Raw genomic sequence first — 21,549 nt, forward strand, 5'->3', positions numbered from 1 at the left:
TCAGACCGGCGTGCACGAGAAGTAGCTAAAAAGGAACCTTGAAGCATCTGCCACAGTTCTCTTGAAGTCTTGGAAGACACCACCTCGGCTAGAATTTGTTCAGAGAGTGACGATCGAAGCCATCCGAGCAGCAATTGATCTTGTTTATGCCATGAGAGGTAAGCACTGTTGATGCATGTAGAGGATTGATCTCCTGTGGTGGTGATGAGAGTAGGGGATGGTGGTGTAGAATCAAGAAATCGAAACAAGCCGTAGCCATGAAGAAGGGGAATAATCTGCGACTGCCATGCTAGATAGTTGTTCTTCGTCAGCTTTGTAGAAATTGGAAGGTTGAGAAGTATTACTGCATCATTTGAATTGGAAGGAGTGGATACAGTAGAAGAGGTGTTAGAGTTGGGATCGTTCTCCATTGGAGAGGCTCTGATACCATGAAACGACTAATGTTATCAAGAGAGAATCAAGAGATTTGAGAGAAAGAAGAATGAATCTTGTATTCTGTATTGAGAAAAGGGCACCTGTTACAGAGAGGTCTATGTGATATATATATAGCCAAACATACAGAGGCTAAACTAACTAAACCAAGTCACTAACTAACGTAGGTCAATACAGCTACATAATAGAACTGTAACGCCTCTGAATTCGGGTATATTTTAAATTTAGAATCCTAATTAGAACAAAATATAAATAAGAATAATATATATATAGTTCAGAAAATAAATTATAAAAGGACAATCAAATAAATAGAAAAAAAAAAAAAAAAAAAAACGTTTTATTTATTTAATGAAAGGTATATCCAAATTCTGCATACAAATTTTAATTATATATATACTTAGCTCAATTAGAAAGCCCAAATTAGAAAAAAATGCAAATCTAAATTAAGTCCAATTCCCACCCATATAACCTATCCCTCTCCTCTCTCCTTCCACAGCCAACCCTCCTCTCTTCTTCTGTAAGTCTCTTTCTCTCTTTCTCTTTCTCTTTTTCTCTCTTTCTTTCTCTTTTCCCTCTTGGCCGCCCCTCCTCTCCTCTTGGTTGCCGCCGGCCACAAGCCAGCCACCACCCGAACTCTCTCTCTCTCTTGGCCGAAACCCCTTCCCCACTCCTCCTCCTTGGCCGAGCACCCCCCAAAGCCGACCCCCTTCCCTTGTTGCTGCCGCCGGCCGAACCACCCCAACCCAAGAACCAAACCCGAAATCCTCTAACCTAGACCCGAACCCCTCTCTCCCAAAACCCAAACCCGAAACCCTCTAACCCTAGACCCGAACCCCTCTCTCCCAAAACCGAAAACCCAAGACCTAGACCCGAAAACCCTAAGATTGAATTCAAAAACCCTAGCCTAGACCCGAAACCCAATAACCCGAAACCCATTAACCCTAGAGTGTGATCCTATGAACCAAAATTTGCTTCAGGGGGGCAAGCCCCCTAAGACCCCTGTAAGGGGGGGCCGCCCCCCCTCTAACCCCCGGCCCCCTTCCCTCTTTAAAGTCAATCAAATTAGTACGAGGATCAAGGTTAATACCAATTTAATAATACCAAATTGAACTGTGGGGGAAACTGAATTGAGGGTTTTAATTATGTGTAAATTCTTTGGATTTAAAAAGAAATAAGAAGTTAATTAAGCGTTTAAAACTTAGGAGCAAACCGCGTGAATTTAGGAGACGCTGAGAATACGCGAGATCCTGACAACCGCTCAAACGAAGGCACTGAAAATACAGGTGCGGGTTCCTGGTCTTTTTACAAATAATACAAAAAATGCATGGATTGAGGTAAGTAGTCCTTTTTCTTAAATCTGGTGGATAAACTGCATGTTGTGAATGTCGAACAATCGTTTGAATTTGTGTAGAATTGCATGATAGGAACTCTTGATGCATGAAATTGAATTGACATGAATTGAATTGGGAATTTGAGAATGGGGAACTTGAATGAATCGTTTTAAATTGGGGCTGTCCGTGTGAGGCGACTCTGCATGTGTTTTTTGAAAAGCGGGCTGTCCATGTGTGGCAGCCCAGTGTGTGAACAGGACAGAACAGAACAGAACAGAACGGGTCGCCAAATTCGCGGCGGTTCGCCGGATGGGTCCCCGAAATGGCCCATCTAGAGTGTGATAATCGGGTCGTCCTTGCGTGGCGATTCGCCGGGTTTCCATGTGCGGGCATGGATTCCCAAAGTGTGGAATTTTAAAACCTTTTGAAATGAGTTAGAAAGGGGCGGGAATAAAAACTGGTTATTTTAAAGTGATTTGCATATCCTAATCGATAGGGACATGGGGAAAAATTCAAAAACCTTCTTTTTATGTTATTTGGGGAATTAAATGCATTGATTTGTAAAAGCACCGGGCTGGAACTAAATCCCGCACTGAGAGTTAGTTCGATCTCTCACCGTACCACCTGTTATGTGGGTTCCAGGAAACGAAGAAGAAAGCATGGAGGAAGGCCGCGGGTGAGGAAATTAGCGGAAGTTGTTAAGATAGCCACTATCTGTTTATTTTATATTTGTATGAATAATATTTTGTGTGGACATGGCAGTGACTGTTTGACTAGCCATGTCTGACATATTGTCCCTTTTTTTGTTTGTTTGTGAACTCCATTTACTTTTAAATAAAGTGGCTTGTTGAATGTTTTTTTTATTGATGATGTATGTGATGTGCTTAACGCCTAGCGCATAAATGCGCGGCGGGTTGTCCGGGGGTGTGACAAGAACACTATCTAAGTCATCTAACTATAGTTATCTTATCATAAGTACTTATAAAAATTATAAATATAAATGATAAAACTATTATATTTTAATTTATATAACTAAGCTATCTCTAATTATTTAACATTTAGATCCGTTTCTGAAATCATGATGGAATTTAGATTTGTAAAGATGAATTTAAACCCAAAATATCAACATCTTGTGTAAAATAATACAATTTAGCGTATCTTTCTTCTTAACTAATATACGAATTAACATATTTTTTTAGGCGATTGTGTGATCTTTTTTTCTGGGTTAAACAATCTACAATGATAGTTACATAGACACATTTATTTCTATACTATTTTAGAATGCTTACGTTTGTGTAAAGGTCCGTGTCTACTTGCTTGGATTCATTGAACTTGAATTGACACAGCTTGTGTAATCAGGTTATATTATATATATATATATATATATATAGAGGTGGGCTACGGTGAGTTGCGAAGTAAAACGCGTTTCTACTTCACGCCGTATTTTTATTTTGAAAGTCCAAATGACCGATCCGAACCGTTAGATGTTTAATCCATATTGAAATGTGCTTGGAGACCAAATTTTACATTTTTTGAAATTTTTTTACTATTTATTAAGCATTTTTGAAAATTGCTGTTTTGCTGTGAACAGTAAAAAACAGTAAAATTTTCTGGACCATCAGATCAGCGACTTTCAAAATTGCTTAATAAATAGTAAAAAAATTCCAAAAAATGTAAAATTTGGTCTCCAAGCACATTTCAATATGGAGAACAAGATGAACGGTTCGGATCGACGTTTTGAACTTAAAAATCACAAAATATGAGCGTGAAGTAAAATAGTCGCTTTACTTCGCAACTCACCGTAGCCCACCTCATATATATATATATATATATATACAAATAAAAAATAAACAAGAGGGAGAAATTAAAGTGGAAATAGGATTCATCGAACGTGGTTTGAGAGACCTCGGCGATTTTTATTAATATCCCTAAAACAAATCAAAATTTTAAAAATGCCCCTGCTTCCAATTTTTTTTTTAAAAATGCCCTGACCGCCTGGGCTTCGGGCGGCCCAAAAAAGCCTGTGAGGCGCCGGCCCACAACACCAGTGAGGCGCCCCCCCATCTGGCGCCCCATAAGCCAAGTGAGGCGCCCCCCCATCTGGCGCCCCACTGCCCATCTATAACCCCCCATCTGAGCCGCCCCTCCTCTCTCTCCCCCATTGTTTCTGCCGAAAAAAAGAGGAAAAAAAGAGAAAAAAAGAGAAGAAAGAAGAAGAAAGAAGCCGTTCCGAGCCGACCCCTCTCTGCCTCGCGCCTCGATTCGCTTCTCTCTCGATCGAACAAGTGAGTTTTCTTTTTTTCGATTTGATTAGGGTTTAGGGTTTCGGTTAAATGTGATTAAATGATGTAATGTGATTCGGTTTTGTTTGATTCGATGTTTAGGGTGAAATGTTAGTAATTAGTTGAATTGGTTGAATTGGTCGAATTGGTTCGATTGGATGGTTGAATTAGATGATTGAATTGCTTGATTGCTTGAATTAGATGGTTGAATTGCTTGATTGCTTGAATTAGATGGTTGAATTGCTTGATTGCTTGAATTGGATGCTTGAATTGCTTGAATTGGTGCAATTGCTCGAATTTAGGATTATGATTTATGGTAAAATTGCTTGAATGACATATGGTTGAATTTAGGGTTTGTAGTTGTGAATTGTGAATTTTTTTTAAATTTAGGGTTTATAGTTAAATTTAGGGTTTATGGTTGTCAATTGTGAATTACTTACAAATTTAGGGTTTACACTTCAATTTAGGGTTTATGATTTAAAAATATGCATATTTATTTTTTGAAAATTATTTTTGTGATAGTTTATAAAAAACATGTATATATGAATATAAAAGATTTGAAGTAAAACTAATTATTTTGAAGTATATCAATATTTGTTTAAAAATGATATATATATTTTTTTATTGTAAGTAAATTGCATCTATATCTCATTTTTTTTATTGTAAGTAAATTGCATGCATTTGTTTACAAAAAAAAAATGCATGTACATGCAAAATTAATTTTGTAAACAAATTGCATATACACCCAAAAAATAAACCCAGAATTGTATATGCATTTTTTTTTGTAAAGTTTATTTATTTTCAACAAAATTAATTTTTGTAAAAAAAAATGCGTATGCATGCAATTTACTTACATGCAAAGTGTAAATTAATTGTATATACATGCAAATGCATATGCATGCAACAAAATTAATTGTATATTTTTGAACATCATATAAATGCAATTTATTTACATACAATTATTTTTGGATTATATACATGCAATTCTTATTAAAAAAGTAAACCCAGAATTGTATATGCTTCTTATTAAAAAAATTTTATATAAATTGTATGTTTTGATTAATATTTTTTGGCAAATGTAGTATGCCTAGAGTTAGACGGTGGGGAGTACGAGCTGAGCCTGCAGAGGGTGCAGATCCTGTGGATCCGAGTGGAGCTGGCACATCCTCGGTGGATCCGACTGGAGAGGGCCCGTCGTCGTATGATGATACGACTGGCAGGGGTTTTGAGGATCTGACTGGAGCGGATCCGTCGTCTCAGGCCGATTTTCTAGATGGTGTGCATGATCTTGACACATTTAGTCCTCTTCTATGGACCCATCATGTTAAGCACCGCGTCTCATTGACATCTCTTGAGGTACGTGAATTTTATACTTTAAAAAATGACATTCTGTTGAGTTATTAAAAAAATGCACGATTTGAGTCTGACAAATTGATAATAAATACAGGACGATGTCATGCTTACGGTGAGGCACCGCAGGTCTGAGATTCCGTACGTCCCCCATAAAGAAATGCAGCGATACATCTTGAACCTCGGCTTGTATCAGCTTGCCACCATGCCGCAGAGTAGGATCAATGTGTCTCTGATGCAGGGTCTAGCGGAGAGATGACGACCTGAGACTCATACATTTCATCTCCCGGTCGGGGAGATGACAGTCACCCTTGGTGATGTGAGCGCCTTATGGGGTTTACGTATCGATGGCGACCCCATAGGCGGCATCTCAGACCATCCAGAGCTGCAGAGGATGATACCGGAGTTGTTAGGGTGTGATCCGAAGACTCTGCAGAAGAAATATAAGAAGAAGAAGGGGGAGGAGGAGGAGTTTCGTTATTCCGGGTACTGCATTTCTCTAAAGGCACTCCGGTCTCACTTCTTCCATAATCAGATAGATGTTGATACTGATGACATTGAGGTGGTCAGGAGGTACTATTACACTCTTTAAATTAACTTAGTAGTTGCTCAACCGTCTCAATTATTTACATTGATTATTTTATATTGCAGGTATACTAGAGCATATGTGCTGGATTTGTGCGGTGCTGTCATGTTCGAGGATTCCAGCGGTGACGCGGTTCCGATGATGTACCTCTCCCTGCTGAGGGACCTGGAGAAAGAATCGAGATGGAACTGGGGTGGAGCTGTCCTCGCCCACTTATACAGAGGCCTCTGTCATGCTTGTCTGGTAAGTCTGTATTAATATACGTTGTTATTGAAGGATGGATAAGAAGCACCCAGATTGAATTGTAAGTTAAATTTTCAGGTCAAGAATAAACAGCTCTTTGGACCACTGCTTCTGCTTCAGCATTGGTCGTGGTCACATCTGCCCATAAACCGGCCAGTCATACCATTGCCGCATCCCGATTGGGGAGGCCCTGAGCCAGCCAGATGCCCCGCATACGCCGCCATATGGGGCAGTCATCACGATCATGAAGAGAGGGGCAGGGGGATTTCTTATGTCCGGGGTCAGCTCCAGATGCTCCGAGATGGGAATATCGATTGGTTTCCGTATCGTGCATGGTATCAGCGCAGATGGCTGAGCCCGCTGACATTAGAGCAGACACATCTATGGTATTATCGGGGACCGGTCGTCTGTTTCTGGATCGTGGAGTACCATTACCCCGATCGGGTATCCCGGCAGTTTGGCTTGGATGCTTTCATCCCGGAGCACCCGTTGATGGGCAAGGATGCTACCGACAAGTTCCACAAGTAAGTTCTCTCTACTTAATTAATTTTTAACTTTAATATATCCACTGTTTCTCTACTTTCTAATTAATTGCACTTGCAGAACGGCGCACACTAAGGCTAAAGTCGACTGGAGCCAGCATTTCGTCATGCAGTACAACTGGGCTCGACATCCGGAGCAGCACTTATGGAGCCCGCCAGATACTACATCGTTGGGTGCTGGTCCCGGGGATCTGAGATATGTCGTATGGTACCAGAGATGGGGCATGCCGTCAGTCTACCTGACAGGCCATTATGGCGAGACCCTACGACGTAGGCTGATGGATTCATCCAGCAATTATATGCCCTGGGGTCCAATCAATGCTCGCGCGGTAAGTAAAACCGAAACATACTTTAATTTTAAAGTGCAAATCCAGATTACTTACTGTAGGCATAATCATGTTGTGTGCAGCTGTTGACCGCTATGAGAGGAGTTGGACACAGCTTGGCGTGCATGGCGAAGGATGCTTGGCGATATATAGGATGCCAGATGCTCGAGCACACTGCACCAATCGTGGAGACAGGCGGTTTTGAAGGCCGCCTCGTTGGCATGCTGCGCGATGCTGGGGAGAACATCAATTGGCGAGAGATACAGTCTGCACCGCGAAATCCAGATTATCAACGAGTCCCTGTCTACGGCGATGAGATGCCGCAAGCTCCTGCAGGTAATTACAAGTTAATATTAAAAGTATGACACACACAATATTCTTATTTCCGTTGAATTGTTCGTTCTAACTCAGTTAACTTCCAATTATGCAGCTGATGACTCAGGTTGAGCGTTCCACGACTGGGTGCTGAATACCCAAGGATGGGATGCTTATAAAAATAAATACGGAGTTGCAGTAGAGCTTGGCACGGTCAGTCGCCAATTATACCATTATTTGTTGCAGAGTTCTTTGTATGTAGCAAAACTAACATTATTTTAATCTAGGATGGAGCACCTCGTTGGAATGCCGATCCCATATTTAGCATAAATGAGCTGGACCCGGCAGATACAGATGCAGAGGCGTATGGCTCCCACAGACCACGATATGGAGTGGAGATGGAGCATGACTTTGAGGCTGGTGGGAGTTCATCTCAGACTGCAGATGGCTTTGTCTCTGCATTATTTGGCGCACCGCCTCCTTCCACGTATTCTGCAAGCTGGGAGCAAGATCCATGGGAGCTGCGTACACAGCCCGCCAATGCAGAGTCAGCTGCTGGATTTGATCCACGGGCAGCCAGGACAGGTACGCAGCACATGTATACGGGGGACGAGGATGAGGATATGGGGGACGATGAGGAGGATTTGGGAGAGGATGCACTCCGAGATGTGAGTTCGCAGAGGCGCGTGCAGCCGCACAGGCATGGCAAGGGCGTAGCGGCTCCTAGGTTGTCTCTATCTGGAAGGAGACGAAGATGATGATTGTAGAGTTTTTGTTTATTGTGATATATTTCTGACTGTAGTATTTTGACTATGGGACTGCTGTATTATGTTGACATTACGTTTTTTTATTTTATGTTCATGTTGGTATTATGTTGTTTGCACTTTACATTTCATTATTATAACACAGTTCAACAATACAATTAAAGTTCAACAATACAATTAAAGTTCAACAATACAATTAAAGTTCAACAATACAATTAAAGTTCAACAATATAATTAAAAGCAGCACATGTATACTTCAAGTAATTACATTCAAACTAAGAAATTATATTCAAGTAATTACAATTTCTTCACTATTTGCGACCCACACTCCCAGCAGACCGCCTGTGACAGGGGCGGTTTGCTAGGGTCCTGACCGCCTGGGCCACGGGCGGTCCACTAGGGATGCCTATTTATTCGTTTTTTCTCTCTCTCCCTTCTCACTCCAACATCAGTCTACCTTCCACCTCAAAGGCAGAAAGAAGGGAGAAAGCGCTCAAGGCGATTTCGGGCGATTTTCTGGGCGACTACAGCTACAGGTAATTTTAATAATTTTTTAAATATTTTTTGTAATTATTTTTTAAATATTTCTTTTAATTATTTTTAAAATATTTATTTCAATTATTTTTTATATATTTTCTAATTATTTTCTAATTAGCCGTTGATTACTGTATAGTTAGTATTTAATTACGCACATAATTAGCCTTCCTAATCAATTGCTGTCACTTGAAACCCTAGTTATAATGGCACCCAAAGTTGGAAAAAATAGAGGAAGAACTGAAACCGAACGCGAAGCAAAAAGAGCACTCATTAATAATTTTTGGACGGCTGAAGCCTACGCGATGAGGAATTTGGAAAGATTATTTTCACCCAAAAATAATGAAGAATTTCTGAGCACTCTTGATCCATCAATTAGAAAAATGCTGATGGAAGGCTGGGTGGACAGGGTCCCTCCACCTGGATGGGGACAGTGCTGCTTATGTGAGCTGAACGGAGATATGGTGGATATGTTCTTCTGTTATAAATGTGGCAAAGCTGTTCATCCCAATTGCATGGACCCGCATGCAGATCTGCTGAACGACGCTCGTCTCACTACGTGGGAGTGTCCTGCGTGCGTCCATCGGGCTGAGGAAAAAAAGGGAGCAAGCTCCTCGTCTCGTAAGGCTTAGACCCCAATTGTATGTTGTTGTAGTATTTTATGTTTTAACTGTAACGGTTTGTATAATTGATATTTGAACTGGTTGTTGCTGTATGAATTTTATGTTACCTTATTCTATGGACTCGACGGTACTGTATTATTTAGTAATGTATTTGAATTTTAAATTCCTGGATTTATTATGAATTTTAATCCGTTTTTCTTCACAAAATTATTCAAATCAAAATACTAACATTTCTCTAAAAAAAAAAAAAAAAAAAAAACACACACACACACACATGAGGCGCCCTGCTGTGTGGCGCCTCACTTGTGCTTTGGGCCGCCCTAGGGGGTGGCGCCTCACAGGCTTTTTTGGGCCGCCCGAAGCCCAGGCGGTCAGGGCATTTTTAAAAAAAAATTGGGAGCAGGGGCATTTTTAAAATTTTGATTTGTTTTAGGGATATTAATAAAAATCGCCGGAGAGACCTTAAATTGCATGTCATTTTCAGCTGAAGTAATCAAATAAAATATTACTTGCCCTTAATCGAAGAAATTCAAAATAACTCTGTTCCATTTATACCAAGGTATTCTTAATTTATAATACAAAAATGAAGGGGTAAGGTACTGTACGACATGTAAAACTATACCAAATTTTGTGAACAATTTTCTAATTTAAATCTTTGATTTTATTTGCACTCTTTGTCAGGTTATCATGCAGCTTTGTCAGACAATCCAAGAACAATTTAGTTTTTTATTTTACCTAATTTTCATAATCGTAACCAATCGCTAGAGAGTAGAGAGAATTCGCGTCCTGAGATATTATCTCAAAGCAACAATTAAATATTTTCCCAACAAATTGATATTATACTATTTTAAAATGCTTACGTTTGTGTAAAGGTTCGTGTCTGCTTGCCTGGATTCATTGAACTTGAATGCGCACAGCTTGTGTAATCAGACGATAATATAAAATAAAATAAAATAAAATAAAGTAAACAAGAGGAAGAAAGTGGAAATATGATTTATCGAATCCTTTGAGAGACCTTAAATTGCATGTCATTTTCAGCTGAAGTAATCAAATAAATTACTTGCCCTTAATCGAAGAAATTCAAAATAACTCTGTTCCATTTATACCAAGGTATTTATAATTTATAATACAAAAATGACGGGGTAAGGTACTGTACGACATGTAAAACTGTACTAAATTTTGTGAACAATTTTCTAATTCAATTTTGACAGTTTGAGGAAATTTTGTATTGATACAAACATTAACAGTATATACGAATCTCTATGTGATACTAACAATTTAATATACGCTGGCATGTTTTCAATTCTAGAAAGGACAGGAATTTTATGATCAAAAGTATAGAAATAGAAACATATTTAAAAAAAAAAAATTAAGTAGGTGGGCAAAATTTTTTAATGATACAAACATTAATAATACACATGTATCACTATGTAATACGAACCATTTAGGATATATTTGGATGAAATGAGAATGGCTAGAATAGAGGTCTATTATAGAATAGGGGCTATTCGGAATAGTAATGTGCATTCAAACAACATTTTTACTATTCAGAATAGTTAGAATAGCTGTTATTCTCTATTCCTTGTAAATGTTGAAATAGCTATTATTCGAAAGTGTGAAGAGAGAGAAATTTTTTTTTTTTTCTCAAATTTTTACTAACACAGTTCCAAAATTATAAAATTGGCATCACTTCTATTATCTTCACGTCATAACAATTCATTTAAAACCTCACTTGCCTATCTTTCATCTTAATTAATATCTTGTTAACACTATTTTTTTTTATCAATTACAGCTATTTACTATTTCAAATTTACAATCCAAACAATATTTTTACTAATTCGAATAGCACCATTTTTATACTAATATGAAAATCACTATTTATTTTCTATTCTCATTTGTTATTCTTAAATTTCACTATTCTAACTTTTATTCAAACGTACCTGATATAAGCTGGCATGTTTTCAATTCTGGAGGGGACATAAATTTTAAGAGCAAAGTATAGAAATAGAAGCGTATTTTTAGAAATTTTATGACCATAGTTTTTTTTTTTTTTTAAGTCAGCAGTGCACAAATGTGCACTCATATGATCATATTTCTATGACTCTGTGGCTCCGTTTCTATCGCCATCCCTCTAATGTAAATAGAATCTTTGGTTTTTTTCCTTAAAAAAAAGAATCTTTTTGTTTTATTTGCACTCTTTGTCAGGTTATCTTGCAAGTTTGACAGTCAATCCAAGAACAATTTTATTTTTATATTTGAATGTGACTCAATCTTATACCCCCTATGTCACAATTATCATCCACAATTTGAGTCATATAATTTAAATTTGATCTAACAACCTCTAAAAATTATATAATTTGACATTTTAATCGGATTCTTGTTACCATAATGACATAATTTTCATAATCGTAACCAATCACTACAAAGAATTCGCATCCTGAGATATTATTGGTTACGTAAAAATTAGTTCAAAACTTTTAATTCTTATTCTTATTTTTATTTCTTAACAGACCGTCAAACAAGACCTAAATATGTCCCAACAAATTAAAATTTTCAGTTATCAGAATTCACACATAACATTATCGTATTAGGTTCACTAGTAGAGACACATCTGGTGCACACTGATTGGACTTGAATAAAATAAAATAAAATATAAGTGAGCTCCCATGACAGTGAGCTGCCTCAAATTTTATTGGGAAGCAAAAAGGGATCATGATACATTGCTTCGGGAAGTGCAAATCACAAAGAAGATGAAGGTGACCTTCTAGAAGGTGAATTCGTACCCTCTGCATTAACTCAAGGAAAATCTTTTGAGTTAATATATCTCGACTGTTCAATATGCAAATCGAATTTACTTCATTTAAAATAACGGTTAAAATTTATTAACTCAAAAGAGTTGATGCAGAGAATACGGGAATTTTTTTATAAACCATAAATAGAAAAACAATTTTTAGGGAACCAGCATGATTGTTTTTTTTTTTTGAAAAACCACAAAGACCGAGTGGAGCATTCGGTCTCCACTTTTTTTTTTCTCCTCACCATTTTTTTCAATTTTCACAGATTCGGCCACATAAGATCCGAATAATCCTTTTATGTATATGTATAGAGAGTGACTTGAAATTTTAAAATCTAAAAAGTCGATCCGAACCGTTCATCTTGTTTTCCATATTAATATGTGCTTGGAGATCAAATTTTACATTTTTCTAAATTTTTTTACTATTTATTAAGTCACTTCGAAAATTGTTGATCCAACGGTGGCTTAACAAAACAGTAAAATTAGCAGCCACCATTGGATCAACAATTTTCAAAGTGGCTTAATAAATAGTAAAAAAATTCATAAAAATGTAAAATTTGATCTCCAAGCACATATTAATATGGAAAACAAGATGAACGGTTCGGATCGACTTTTTGAATTTTGAAATTTCAAGTCACTCTCTATACATATACATAAAACATATGCCACACCGTTTGCCGCACGGAAAAGTTGAAAAAAGTTGAAAAAAGAGTGAGACCGAGTGGAGCATTCGGTCTGGAGAAAAAAAAAATGGAGACCGAATGCTCCACTCGGTCTTTGTGATATTTCAAAAAAAAAAACAATCATGCTGATTTCCTAAAAATTGTTTTTCTATTTATGATTTATAAAAAAATCTCGAGAATACGCATTCCTCGAAGGTTGACCCCCTTCCTCATCTAGCGCAGGCATCCCTCCTTCCAAGCAAGCACGCTACTAGGTGCTGATTGGATGGTACTACTCAAGATCTAACCAATCAAATCACAAGCTTTAAATATTCACTAATTATTTTAAATTAAAAAAATTAATCTTTGGGAACACAGGCACTGCACCTGAATTTTTTAAATATACCATAATAGAAAAAAAGATAGACCAAAACGCCACAATTTTTCAAAATTTTGAAAAATAATATGGCCGCTCCGCCTAGATGCGGCCACCTTTCTCTGGGCCGCATTTAGGCAAAGCGGACCCAGAATGTGGGCTGCTTCTAGGGGATGCGGCCTATCTTTTTTTTTTTTTTTTTTTTTTTTTTTTTCAGAGTTAGCATATTTTATTGTTTTGTTGTTTTGATTTTTTATTTTGAAAATAGTTGTAGTTATAGTTGTGTCAATCTTGAAAATATTTTACGTTTGTCAGAAGGAATATTATGTTTGAAATATTGTTCATTAATTGCATATGTATGAAGTAGTTTGATTTTGTTTTGATTTAGAAATATTAAATTAAGATACGCCTATCAAACATGAAATAAATATTCAATACAATAAAAGTACTCCTAAATAATATTCTTCAAAATATTACAACAAACAAATAATGCAATCACAACATAAAATTGACTACTATATAAAAATACATTGCTTGCCTCTCTCTCAACCTAAAATTGACAAACAAAAATGTATTGTTATTATTAAAAAAAATTAAGTTGAAATTTAATTTAAAAATATGAGTTGACTACCTCGTGCATCTCAAGCGGCTTTGTTTTGTTGTTCCTGTGTATCTCGGCCAGCCTGATGTCCTCTCCTTCTATTATGCAGTAAATCAAGCCACATCAGAATTCTATTGACTCGCCTTCGACCCAAAGTGATATTTTTGTCATTTGGAACAAGGGTTGGGTCTTCGTTTTCCGGCCAATCAGACTGATTGTCATACACATGTCATTCACTCATCCATGTGTTGATCAGTGTCTAGATGTGGTAGTATTAATGTACAAACCTGCTAGGGTCGATGCCTCAGAGACGGCACACTGCTAGAACATGAGAACATGGTATTCTGTTTAATTACGGCTTCTGGCATGTGCATGTAACTGTGTTATCATCCATGATTAACACCGTATATTTGTAATTGGACTTGGTAAATCGGTCAGAAGCGTCAGACATGTATGCATTAACTTTCTCTTGTGTTGATGTTACCTCAAACTCGTTCCAGTTGCCAAATCCACCGAGCGTTGTCATAGATTGTGACATCCCGCACTGTTTATTAATCAACTACGAAAAATTGATGATATTAATGTTTTAAAATAATTGAATGAAAATAGAATAATTTAAAATTTAAAAAATAAAATAATTTAATGAAAATAAAATACCTTATGCAGACGACATGAGAATTGTTGACCTTGGCTTACTTTAAATTCCGCTTTTGCCCTCCTTTGAACAAATCATTGCTGACATTTATAAAATGTATCCTCAACTATTGCTGGTACCGGCAACCTACGAGATGACCTGAAGACATTATTGAGCGACTCGGATCCGTTTTTTAGTCATAATTCCCCAACGGTAACCCCTCATCCAGCGCTTGGAATATCTTCCATGATTTTTGATACTCGTTCTCATCTTGATCTAGATACTTACCCATATCGTCCAACCAATTCAGAGCACGGTCACATATACTTATTTAATTTCACATTTTTTGTTTCTTAATGTTGTTGAAAGAAAATAAATATTATAATACCTGAGTTTTTCCGTTTAATTGTCTCCAACAAGGGGACTATAAGCGCGTATGACCCCTCCCAACTACCAAATTGGCAGGCAATTGCCAACTCCCTTCCATGCCATAATTTGTTGTATGCCGGTACCTGACCATTGTACGTTTGTACAACCACGATTCTGACAGCATTGATACTCAAATCTACGTCATTTCTCATGTGCGCAGCGATGCAATCGGCAACCATAGTAGCTGTCAACTGTGCATGATCTGTTCTTGTGGCATTCGCATGACAAACATGTTTTGTTGGGCACCTAGATACTTTCCATTGTGTACGAAAACCAGTGGCCTTTGCTAATATGTACCGAGCACATCTGGGGTCACTGCACTTGAACCTAATCCGTTGTTTGTCATTGTGTATTTGTAATCTGTTTATTACAAAGAATGTGAAACTTGTAAATTACAGCTTTCATTTCCTCCTTTGAATCATAGGTTTGTCCCCCTGACAATTCATTCTCAAAATCTACATGTCTACTAAACAACCTCACATTTGCTTCCTGAAATCTTGATAGGTCATTTAAAGCTGCAATCGGGTGCTCAATTCCGCAACCCATTATCCAAAACCTTTTATCAACCTTGAATTTTTTTTCTCTGCTCGAGCACAGGTCCGGTATCTTCCTGATCACTTTGATTGCTCACGCAACCAGGATCAACATCCCTCCAATTTCCCACTGTCTCTTGTATTTCCAGATCCAATGTCTCCTTAGTTTCATCCGAATCACAAGGGTGACCCTAATGAGCGGTCCGACTACTACTAGCAATTTGGTCAAGCTGGAGTTGGGACTAACGGGAGGGTCAACTACTAAACGGTCGGTCCCTCTAAATAGGGGCTTGACTACTCTCAGGCATGTCAATCTGTAAAGGGGTTTGGGACTGACGGAAGGGCAGACTAGTAAACCGTCGGCCCTCCTAAACTGGGGCATGACTACTCTCAGGCATGTCAATCTGGAAAGGGGATTGGGACACTGAAATTGAGGAGGTTGACGCATTACCCCGAGTAGCACTCCATATTAACCTCACAAGGGGGTTCGGACGCTGGACTCGGTTAATCTCCACAAAGAGTTCAATTACCTTGTATCCACCCCCAGGAAAACTAATGGTTTGGTTGTACAGTACCTGCCAGACTCCATCATTCTGAACAGAAAATAGTTGGAACCAGGTTTGTCCTGAACCAGTGGACATGCTAATTTTGGCCTGAATATCAAGGTCATATCAATCTTGATTCAATCACAGATTCTGAGAAATAATCGATTTCAGAACCAACAAATCAGTACTCGGCATTATCGGTATCACAGAAACAGGCCCGATACTGTAATAAACCTCATTAGGGCATGTTAGAACCTCACCACCAATGTAAACAGATACCATAATAGCCATTTTGGTCTGAGTATATAAGAAAACCTAAAATTACAAATTAACTAGATTAATTACAAATACTGAAAAAAAAATTGAAAAAGAGAGAAAAAAAAACTTACAATTCAGCTAAGAAGAAGAAGAGGCGCGGTGAAAACGACTCGTGAAATGAATCTCTCTCTCCAGAAATGGGTTTTATAGAAATGCTAGATGGTGGCCGCATCCCCTAGAAGCGGTCTGCATTCTGGGCCCGCTTTGCCTATATGGTATCTCAAAACAGAGGCGGAGTTAGTAATAGTGAATGTGATCGATTACCTCTCTTGTTTTTCATTTTTTTTATAATTATACATGATTTTCTATATAATTTAAAATAAAATATTATGGTAATATAAAATTGATCCCTATATTTAGTATTAAATTTTATATGATTGACATATGTAGCTTGAAAGTTTGATTCCACTCCTACCTCGCTCTAAAGAAATGAATTTGCACGTTTTATTATGATTTTTTGAACAAGTTCTTCCCTGACAATTTTCTCCGTGTGTGAATCAAATGGTTCAGATTGTGTGGGATGATCATTCTATCATTTCTGTTTGGTATCTTTAAAGATAAGAATTTGACGAACACACCTAATTTTTTTTATATTCATACTTTTCTCTTGAATAGAAGCATGCGCGATAATTCAAGGATCAATCATATACATCTACGGTCTGCATTTTATGTTCATACATAAAACATCAGAAAATTTAGATGATATATAAATTAGATTATGGCTGATGTAAAATGTTAGACAATTATAATCAATTTGTAAACGAAAATTTATAAACAAAGTTATTTTTATATTTTGAAATATACGGAGGTTAGTACTCTTAAATTTTTTTGCCAGAAAATGTAAAAGTCAAATAAGGTATTGTAATATTTTTATCTTAGATAATAACACATAAATATGAATCTTTTCGTCAATTGACCCTTATTCACTAGTGGAAAAACAGGAATCAGGATCGGCCTATCTGGATCGGTTAGATGAGAAAACCGATCCTAATAAGTATCTGGATCGGTTTTCTTAAAAAAACCGATCCTAAAAACTATTCATATCGGTTTTTAGTAACAACCGATCCTAATTTATGAACTATTAGGATAGGTTTTTTGTGGGAACTGATTCTGATACTATTAGGATCGGTATTCTATAAAACCCGATTCTAATAGTTTAATCATTTGGATCGGTTGTTACTAAAAACTGATCCTAATTCATAATTTACTTTTGGAAAGTAATACATATTTTTTAAGAAACTAGAAAGATAATTTTTTTTTTGTTTCCTTGAATAAACATATGAGTTATACAAATGGAATGCAAAATTGGCCGATATCACATACTTGATACTTCACATGCTCTCTCTCTCTCCGCACTCTGAATGGTTGCAATGACGAAAAGATGTGGGTGCCGGTACTGCTGCAATTGAAGAAGTTAAGAAGGGATCACTGGAGTGAATAGTGTCCCTTAGAGAGGCTAATATATACAATCCTAAATCCAATTATTTTATAAATTACTTTATAAATTATTTTAGAGGAGGGTTCAAATGCCTCTATTTTGTGTGCCTCCATCATGCCTCCATTTTTAAAATCTTTAATAACTCAAAATTTAAATTTTAAAATTCAAAATAAAACCGTTGGATATGAACTACATCATTTTATTTATGCACGTGTAAAAAATTATGGCATTTTAACTTCGTTTTGATTGTCATCTTGAACTTGTAAAAATGTATATTAATGTGGATACTTTCTATACGTTGATTTTTCACCTTCTTGATTCATATAAAAATAAAATCAAAATGTGATAATTTTTTATGGACACATAGAAAAAATAACATAGATCACATCTAACGGTTTTATTTTGACGTTTAAGTTTTAAACTTTGAGTTATTTAAGTTTTTAAAAATGGAGGCATGATGGAGGCACAAAAAATGGAGGCATTTGAACCCTCCTCATTATTTTAATAAATTATCTTATAAATTATTTCGATCGATGTAGCATTTGACAAATTGGAAGAAGAAAGAGATACATTTCCAGAGAATGGTAACATTGAAAAAGAAATTACTTGATTAACTAGAGAGTACATGAGATTGAAGCAAATTGAGCACTCCAGGAAGTTGGTATGGATTGTGGCTATCTCATTTTCTTCTCCAGTCTTGTTTTGAGGAGATGTAGGATTCAAAGTCTTTCGTCCCTTGGTTTTACTCTAAGATGGAGGATTCAAAGTCCTTACTTCTTTGATTTTACTCTGAGAAGACGGAATATTCAAAGTCTTTCCTCCTTCGTTAGTCTTTCTCCGCTTGGCCCTTTCGCCTTCGCCTTCACCTTCTATGACATCCGAGGATAATTTCGCCTTTGCAACCATTGAGAGTGTGGAAAGAGAGAGAGCAAGTGAAGTATGTGATATCGACCTTGGTTCATATGTTTATTCTATGGAATCAAAAAAAATTATATCTTTCTAGTTTCTTAAAAAAATATCTATTATTTTCCATTTGTTAGGATCGGTTGTTGCTCCAAACAGATCCTAATAGTATCAGGATCGGTTTTCTTTCTAACAACCAATCCAGATGAATAAAAGGTTTAATTAATAAATTGAAAATTTTATTTTTGTATTTAATATATTATCTGGATCGGTTTTATTGCTTAAAACCGATCCAGATACTAGAGACATGGTCTCTATCAACCTTATATACAAGAGATTATTTATATATGCATACAAATATTTTATTATAGTCAGTATATGTTGTAACTTCAAACCTGCAAATTGTTTTTTAAGGCACTAACCTTAAAAAAAAAAAAAATTGCTTCAAAATAAACTTCATATGACATTTTTTTTAATTTGACAAAAATTGTGTAAGCGAATTTATTGTGTTAATTAATAGATAAAACAATAGCTTTGTTACCCTGAGCTCGAAATTCATGTTATACATATTTAAAGTCAAATCGCATATGTCAATTTCAAGTTCCAAATTAATTAGATTTCACAATTTGAATTACAATTGCACTACTTTATATAAGTTGTTATTAAAAATACAAGCCCGGTCCATTCATCCGACCGATACATAAGAAATTGATCATAACACATTATAATCTTCCTCATCTAAATTTAATCCAATTTTATCTTTATTATTACTTTGTGTAATTTTTCTGCTGCATTTGATATAGTGCCTTAAATTTACACTTTTATATCCCTAGTCTATCCGACCATACAAGTGCAATCCACCTTTATTTATTTATTTTAATCCGAAACCTATCTCTGGGTTTCTTTATATAGGAACTCTCTAAGACAAATTGAAACATAAAACACACACACACACACACACACACAAAAGATTCAGATTCTCTCCTCTTATTAAGGTAGAAAATATGGAAACCAGAGGCATCATAGCAACAAATGGAAGCACAATTTCACAAAACGAAACCCCCTTCTCTTCCAATAACAATGGTGGTGATGTTGTGTTTATCTCCGAGTTCATTTCTCAACTTGGTATGTGTCTCTTTATAACTTGGCATCTTATATGAAATTATATCCACTATATATCGAGTTACTTAATCTGATGGTTATACTGAAACAGATGAGGCGACCGCGATGAGACTTCAAAGGATGAACCAGAGACTGAGGGAACTGGAGGTGCAAATGGAATTGCTTGAAAATGAGATCTGTAAAAGCAATCACAATCCTAGTGAACAATGGCCACAATTGCCTCCTAACTTAGTTTACGGGTTTCGGGTTTAATTAAGGCAATCGGAGCTCCGATCCTTTCCCTAGCTTGCTTCACTTTGTAAATTTTTGCTATTTATTTATTATTTCATTTTCTTGAAGTAAATTTTTATTTTGATAATTTATGAGAATGATTACTTGGTGAGTATTTGCTTATGATGTTATTTTAGTGGTACGAATTCATATTACCTCATTCAATCCAATTCAATCAATATATTTTTATATAATAGTTCTCTAAAAAACATATTTTGTTTATATAATAAATCCCCTCGATAATCTAATTAATTTGATGTAACATGGTGAATATGTTCCTTTTTTTGTGGCGTCTAAGATTAAGATTTGATTGAGTACAAAAAGAAATATCAGTTAAAACAAAGTAGACTAGATACCTCTGTTGCTTATAAAAAAAAAAGATAGCTAATATACTAACAATATATGTTATTGCAATCACATTTAGGGGTGCAAACGGTTTGATACGGATCGGATAGTGGTAAAATCATATCTATATCCGCTTTTATTTTTCGAATACGGATTGGATATTAGACAGATATGTATGAATATGGATTAGATATCAATAGATATATTCATAAATATTTTCATAATATATATTAAACTATACAGTGGTAAAAAAAATATTATCAGGTAAGACTGAAGAAACTAAAAAATAAACGTAATTCGTGATTTGTTCAGGATCGTTGAGAAAAGATTGTAAATAGCTCATTTGATATTATAATACCTTAATTTTGAATGGATTGTGACATCAATAATGAACAGTAACAACCCTCTTCCTGCCTTCTGATCACCATTAACAGATGGAATTATTTTCTCTTCCGTCACCTAACGTAATCAGTAAAATTCGACACGTCTGCAAATTGCTGCTACCTATCTTCACCAAATTCTTCACGTTGTCCACGTGTACTCAACGCTACGTGTTTCCTCCTTGGCTTCCTCCCCCCTTTCCCCGCTTCATTTTCTTCCCTGTTGGTACGTTGGGCTCCTATCTCTTTTTTTCTTTTCTATCTCTTTCACTCAATAATAACCATCATCTATTCTTCATGTAATCTTCTTTAATAATAACTGATTATTTTCAGATTAAACAAATTAATCCAAAATATGGACCAATCCAATTAATTCAATTTTATAAGAATAATTTAATTGATATGATTATTTCTTTAAGTTTTAATCCCACAAAAAAACCGTCATATCTATTCGTATAACTAATTAATCCAATTAATTCATTTCAGACGTTAATCTCATTAACAATCAACAAACATGCACATATATCATATGTATATATCATGGATCCATAACTAATTTAACAAGCACCTTTGATACCACTTTTAGGTTTCGGGTAGGGTATAGATGTACAGTTCAATTGCAATTCAGTCAATTAATCATTACCTGAATCAAAATTTATGTATAAAATTAAATTTCAAGATAAAGTTTACTACTATACGTGTAACGGAGATTTTAAGCTCTAACAGTAATCTTCTTTACTTCGTCAGTCTCATATCGGATCTACACAACAAAAACAGACATGCCTTAATTAGTATCCACACGAACTGATTCAAAAACAATTACAGTACAAGTACCAAGTGACAACTCCCTCTTTCTCACTCTCTTTTTAGA

At 36.1% G+C, this 21,549-nt stretch overlaps 2 long non-coding RNA genes across 2 annotated transcripts; both read left to right on the top strand.

Moving 5' to 3' along the window:
* Positions 1–932: 932 nt before the first annotated feature.
* On the top strand, positions 933–2,501 carry LOC144546743 (uncharacterized). Its single transcript, XR_013508871.1, has 3 exons — positions 933–949; positions 1,635–1,715; positions 2,406–2,501. It is a non-coding gene; the product is annotated as an uncharacterized LOC144546743 (long non-coding RNA).
* A 17,015-nt stretch (positions 2,502–19,516) lies between these two features.
* On the top strand, positions 19,517–20,068 carry LOC144546918 (uncharacterized). Its single transcript, XR_013508907.1, has 2 exons — positions 19,517–19,686; positions 19,775–20,068. It is a non-coding gene; the product is annotated as an uncharacterized LOC144546918 (long non-coding RNA).
* Positions 20,069–21,549: the final 1,481 nt, after the last annotated feature.

This window comes from Carex rostrata, chromosome 30 (genome assembly GCF_964058835.1).
Source record: "Carex rostrata chromosome 30, lpCarRost1.2, whole genome shotgun sequence".
Lineage (NCBI taxonomy): Eukaryota > Viridiplantae > Streptophyta > Magnoliopsida > Poales > Cyperaceae > Carex > Carex rostrata.